Here is a 6,917-nt window from a genome sequence, read left to right as displayed (position 1 = left end):
GGTGGGGAGAGAGCTCCATGGCTGGGGAAGGTGCCACAGAGCAGGTGCCAGAGGGAACTCAGGAGCCACCTAAGGCATGTTCCTCCAGGTCCCAGCAGGAAGACTCCACACTTCCCACCCATATGGTGTCTGAGCTAACATTAGAAGCATTCAGCTTGAGTGAAGTACCAGCTCAGGGAAAGGCAACAAGGCTGCTCCTAACAAATGTGAAACTCCTCATCCACATGCCCCCACATGCCATCTGCCCAGTTCATCACCCAAGCAAGGGAAAGCTGGAAGAACTTCTAGGGTGAATAGCCTAGTGAAAGCAGAGGGAACAGAGGGCAGACTGTGTCTTCAGGAGTCTTGCCAGCACTGTTTGCCACGGTGTCTGTATTTTCTGGAACACCAATAGTGACATTATTTATCTAAGAATGGTTTTCTGTTATGGCGGCAAAGAGCTTTTTGTGTAAGTGGAGCTACACCAGGCAGAGTGAGTGGACAGAAGTCTTGGCAGTGTCTCTCCGCTAGGCAGAAATGCAATTTCCTTGGGTGAATAAAGGTGAGGTGGTCTTAACTGCAGTGCACAGACTTGTTATTTTCTAGCTGTGATTGTTTCTTTGCATCTTTTCCTTCATTCTCTCTCCTTTTTATTTTTAACCTTACCTCAGGTTTCCCTCAGGCTCTGAGGGAAAAAATTCCCTTCTCAAAATATTTGCTCATGACTGTCTTAGGTTGAAAATGGTGTGTGTATTCTGCTCCTATCTGATGAGCTAGTTATCTTCTGTTGATTGGGCAGTTTTCTTTCTCTTCTACAACCAATCCTCCCTCCAGGGAGGATATCTTCTGTTAATGGCCCATTGAGTCTCACTGCATGACTGATAAAACTACATCACCCCGTTGTGAGAAGTTCCACCCAGAGGGAGGAGCCAAGCATTCCTAACTGGATATAATCAGAGATTTAGAAGACCACAGCAGCCTTTTCCCACTGGATTCTGAGGAAAACCAGGTCAATCTACATGACCACTGGATCTTCAGAGGAAGATGACACCCTTCTACAGGATCACTGCTTCAACAGAACCACATCTGTCATCCAGGATTGCAGCCACCATTTCAATTGGACAGCTACCAACACCCTGACCAACTGGGTGTCAGGTCGTGTTCGGACTCTGTCAGCGTTGTTCTGTATTACTGCATTGGTGTTTTTTTGTTTTGTTTTTTTTTCTTCCCTAATAAAGAAGAAAGAGCCTGAGAGCCCCCTAATTACAATAATATAATATAATATAATATAATATAATATAATATAATATAATATAATATAATATAATATAATATAATATAATATAATATAATATAATATAATATAATATAATATAATATAATATAATATAATATAATATAATAGTGTGTGTGTGTGTGTGTGTGTGTGTGTGTGTGTTACAATTAATGATTTTTTGGAGCCATTGAAGACTAAACTGGAATTTGTGTATTTATATATATATGTGTGTATTTATATATAATGTATATATACATATATACATACACACATACATATACAAAATTATAATATTTTGGAGGGAGGGTTTTACATTTTCCATTTCACGGGAGGCTGCTGCCTTCTGTAGCAGACACCTGTCTTTTCAAACCAAAACAATGACTCGGTGCTGTCTCCAAGCACACGTTCAGGGAAGTCAGTTCTGTTCTTTTCTCCTTTCAGCACAAAGAACTGAGACCAAACAGATTGAGCATTAAGCCACAGTCTCCACTGGACTCTCAGTGCACGTGCCAGATGGGAAGCAGAGGTGGGATCTCCTATGCAAGCCCCTTAATTCCACAGGATGCATCAGGTTTTCCCCAGGGCTATAGGAGACAGCATTTCCCCTCTCAGGCAGACTCTGCAGTGTAACTGGCTGTGATGAATCTGGATTGTGGTGAAAGCTGTCAAGGTACAGCACAGGAGCTCTTACACTCCCAGTAGCTGGAGCCAGTTGCTTCCAGTCAGCTGGCTGAGGTTCGCATTGTGGCGGTTTCCTTCTGGAGGCAACTTCTCCCTGCATCAGAAACAGTTTTACTTTTTAATGGATGTACTACATTAATTGTATCACGAGAAGTAATTGCCTGCCCAGTCCTCTTGTGGCTAGTGTGAGCTACATTTGACTCCAAGGCAATTTGTGTTTGCTACTGAATGTGGACAACAGTTTGCATTTCCGATCAGGCTGGTGTACTATCTCTAAAGTTCTACACCTCTGGTGAAGACTGTAACAAACTTCTGGCGTAAGATAGCAAGTTCTGTCTCCAAAGACAGAAGATGTGGTTTCTCCTGTCAATGGTTTGTCCTGTTTGATTCTGAATCTGCTGGATCCTTGCAAAGATGAGTGTTTTCCACAAGTGACTGTAAAGGAGACATTGCTGGAAGGAAGCTTAGAGATCACTGCCCAGAGGGCTGATCTGATGACTGAATCAGCAGCATTTCTCTGTATTTTAGTCTCAAAATTCAGGACAAGCAGACATCAGACAGCAGGAAGTGGAAAGCAATGAGGTTAACACATCCCACATTAGCCAAAGAAACTGAACATCCAAAATAATGTTTGTAAATAATGCAAATTATGTTATGCCAAAACACCAGCTGGAATCAGAGCCCTTACAAAAAGCTTAGTTTTGCGGGAGAACATCCCCAAAGCTGCGTGGCTCTCCATAGAAGAGACCTTGGTGCCTAGTGCAAGATTTCCTTTTCCTTCTGTCTGAATACATTTATCTCTTTCTTGCTGTAACCTTGATGTGTATTTGTACTCCAGATAGGGTACATCACAGAGAAAGATGAACAGATGTGTAGGAATGCTGAGGCATTTTGCAATATCATCACCTTGGCCAAGGAGGAAGATAGCCTTTCAAAACCTGCTGGGTACTCATTCATAAATTGATGCTGTTGCATTAATGAAGGAATTCCAGTTTAGTCTTCAATGGCTCCAAAAATCATAAATTGTAGCACAGTACAGAGCAAAAAGCAAAAGCTCCATGTACACGACTAAAAATAAAATGAGAGGCAAAAAGGTTAAAATGGAACTAAATCAAATAAATTACATCTATCTGAGAACCAGTCACCTATTCCATATCTGGAAAAATGCTGAAATGGCTATATTTCATATTTTTCTGAAGCATTTGGCTAGTTTATAAGAACAGCTCACCAACTTCTTCAATGGACTTTTAAAATATTAAGTAACTACTCTGCAAATACTATCCTCTAAAAGTCCATTGAGATTCCTTTATTGCAGGCTGCAAACTTTTACACATTCAGTATGCAGAGGTTTTGGACTGCACAAACCCATTTCCCCTTATCATACTACTTTATTATTTTCCTACAAACCCTTTAAGCTGTGCTGCAGATTTCGTTTTTTGCTCTGATAACCTTGAGAGTTGCTGGTAGGTGACTAATGAATTAAAACAGGGAAGCTCAAGGTGCATATATTCAGAATTGTCAAGAGTTTGCCTCTGAGATAATATCTAATAGGAATGCATGCCTTGGTCACACAAGAAGACCCCACAAGCACTTAAGATATAACTGGTACACAGTAAAACCCTGAGAAGCAAAGATTTATTAAAGGTGTAAGGTCTTAGCAGGAATGGAATGCTAAAAAGGGAAGCAAGCCCATAAAATGCTCTCATAATGATTTTACACGAAAACACTGAGAGGGATCTGATTAATTACATCAAGGCAACCAGTTGTGACAGTTTTTTTGCATGTGAAGGTTTGAAAGGCCTATGGTAAAACTGCTCATGAGAGCTACTGACCATGTGGGCAGATGGGGCACCGTTTGCCTGGATGCTCCTGATACGTGACTTAATGCCTTTGGATGACCTTCAGTCCTAGGCATGGCTTCTTCTTGCACTTGCCTCTGGACATCAAACCATCCCCTAGCCAGTCAGAAGGGGATTATTTCCCCACAACCAGTGAAGTGCTAAAATATTACACAGAATCACAAAGGATTTATGTATTTATTCTCTCTGCTTGACTGATTTGCTGCTAATATCTGCTGCAGTCACAGATAGGCATAAAATGGGCTTGGAAGTTCAGGAGCCTTCTTACTGGAATGCCTTGCTTAGGTGAGCATGGGAGCTGTGATCTGCTCCTGCTGACACAAACTGCAGGAAGAACAAAATGTAAAATGTTATTTTGCTGTCAGAGTTCCATTGGTTGTTTGCTAGAGTTACCAATGGCTTCTTTTGCTTTACTCAGAGCTCAAATTCCTAACTGAGGGCTGATGTAACGGAACAAAGCACGGATTTGGGGCTACTCTACTGAGCCCTGTGAGCTCCCAGCCAGCTTGAGATGACTCAGGAACAAGAGGAACAGCAGCAGAACAAGGACACCGTGCAAGGGTATCTAACCATGGAAAGAACAGGTGGATTTCCAAATGATTCAATGCTTTGTGACCTTCTGAGTCTGGGAGATCTCGCAGCTGGGACATGATAAATGTTCAAGGTGGGCTGACTGCAGTTTCTGGCACTGGTTCCTGACCCTGAGTAACTTCAGAGCGCACGTACAGCTTTGGCTGTAATCCTGCCCAAAGTACCTCAGCTATTCTTAATGGCTGTGCTGGGATTGCTTCCTGGAGCCATGCCACAGTACAGAAAAAAATGGATGATTCATGGGGCCAAAAGACCAAGTCATTTAATATAAAACTTCAAAGGCATCTGGCTGATTTCTATATTTAGCTGCTGAGTAATGAGAATTTGAACAGCTGGCCTATTAATTAAGAAGAGGGCACCCTCCTGCAAGCACTTTAAGTCAGTCCTGGTCAGCTATCTGAAAGGCATCTGCCTTCAGGAGAGGACTCTGCTTCAGATTACTACTCAAGGCAAGTGCCCAGACCTGGGGGAAGGCAAGATGTTGCATTAGATCCTGCTGATTAATTCCTGATAGCTCCTTGCTAGAGAACTGTGTGGGCACAGCAGAGCCACCTAATGCTCTCTGCACTCTGTAAATGGCTGTGAAACTGTGCCATGACTGTACTGCTCCTCCCCTCTTCTATAAAAGGCCATTTTTCTGTCAGGAACTGTGTTGCAGGAAGAACCACGATGGCTTTAGGTGGAAAAGAGTCAAGGACAAACCTGAGCACAATGTGTTCTCTCATGCAGCTATGTTAGGCATAGCTGAGTTCAACAGACAAGGAAGGAAACCAAGACAGACTCTATGATGAATTATGGGGCTTCTACTGACACGTGTTGGCAAAACTCTGAAATATGCAAGGGTGATGGACACAGCTCCACAGCTCACAGGTCACTCTTCCCTTCTTTGGGGGACAATGAACCTTCCACTGGCAGGAAAGCAGAGGCAACTGCATGTCCTGTACTGAAGATGAAGAAAGGCAATGCCATTTACCAGTCATTTACTTGGATGTGGGGTCAATTATTAGAGCAAAAGTAAGTCTGGGTTTATTGTTGGCCTATGGACATTTTAAGGTAATATCAGTTGGTAATGCTTAGCACTTAGAGGGAAAAACCCCTTGAAACATTCTTCATTTTGAAATGCCATATTTTGAAAGCCTGCACAGTATAGTTTAGTTAAAATATGGTAACTTGAATGGCAGGATCTACTGAAACACCTTGATTGCAAGGAATTAAGTAAACTAGGTGTGACTGCTCCTATGAAAGATGTCAGAAAATATCTGGATTTTGGAAAACTTCAGTGAATATTTTATCAAGATTTTCAGTGCATATATCACGAACACACACACAGCTGCCCTACCTGTTAAGGCAATAGTATTAGTGCAGCAGAACACGGAAAGACCAAATGCAGATCTTGCCTAGGAAAGCCAGGCTGCTTTCATGTCTGTAAAGTGCAGCAATTCAAGGGTGGAAAGCTACCCAAGCCAGAAAAAGAGAAGCCAACGTATCTGTAGATGACTGTATAAACCTTGCAAACCATTAACAGGCATTGGCAGGGGTAGGAAATGTGAAATTGTTTTGGCATGGGGGGATTTGGTTGAGGTGCAGCAATGCAAGGCAAATTAGCCCTGAGGTTTACATGCATGCCCTCTTTTCTAGCTTAAAAGAACCACAAATAACAGAGGAAGCTGAGGCAGAGACAGCACAACCCAGCTTCAGCTGGTGTTGAGGGCTGCACCTCCATGTGCTGCAGAGCCTGATGTGAGTGTGCTGCAGATGGCAAAGGCTCTGGAGCACTGCAGCCCATTAACACAGGGAGAATGCTCAGGAACACTCCTTCCACCTCAGCTTGCTGGAAAATATCACCAGAGCTGGGTAACAGGTTATCCTGCTGCACTGCTCTTACACATCTGAAGTCCTTGGTTTACCCATATGTTGCAGAAATGCAACTTCTGTTGGTCTTGTGACTATTTACTGAGCCACTCAGTTTTGTAAACTTCTCTCTGGGTCTTCCTGGCAACCTTTAAATATTAAAGTTCTCATTGAGCTGGCAGCATAAACAATAAGGTGTTCCAAGGAGAAGTGTATCTTGCTACAAATTTCATTTTGTAAAACATCAGGTTCTTTGTGGCCTCTTGAGCTCATACAAAATGTAAAGATTTTTCTTTCCCCCTTCTGTAATCAATAGCATTTGCTGCTGCTAAGTCTGTTATTTGGCTTATTGATTGCCAGTCATTCCTACCCAGACCTGTTTCCTGAAGATCCTTCAAGAAAGGAATATTAAGATATGAGGTTACCTGATGTGAACATGCAGTTCCTCTGAGTCCGGGTACACATTCCCTTTTGCCCACATGATGCAGGAGGAGCAAGCCTCTTACTTCCACATGAAAGGTTATGGAATTTATCACTGTAAATTGCTGGCAAATATTGAATATATAAATAGAGTAAGGTAAAAAAAAATAAGATTCCAAGACAACAAATATAAGGAATAACAATAAATATGTCTCAATGTTAGACAGCTCTTTTCCTTGCATCAGAGAACTGTATGAAGA

This window comes from Melospiza melodia, chromosome 1, assembly GCF_035770615.1.
Source record: "Melospiza melodia melodia isolate bMelMel2 chromosome 1, bMelMel2.pri, whole genome shotgun sequence".
In the NCBI taxonomy this organism is placed as follows: Eukaryota; Metazoa; Chordata; class Aves; order Passeriformes; family Passerellidae; genus Melospiza; species Melospiza melodia.
This window is presented reverse-complemented; position numbering follows the sequence as displayed.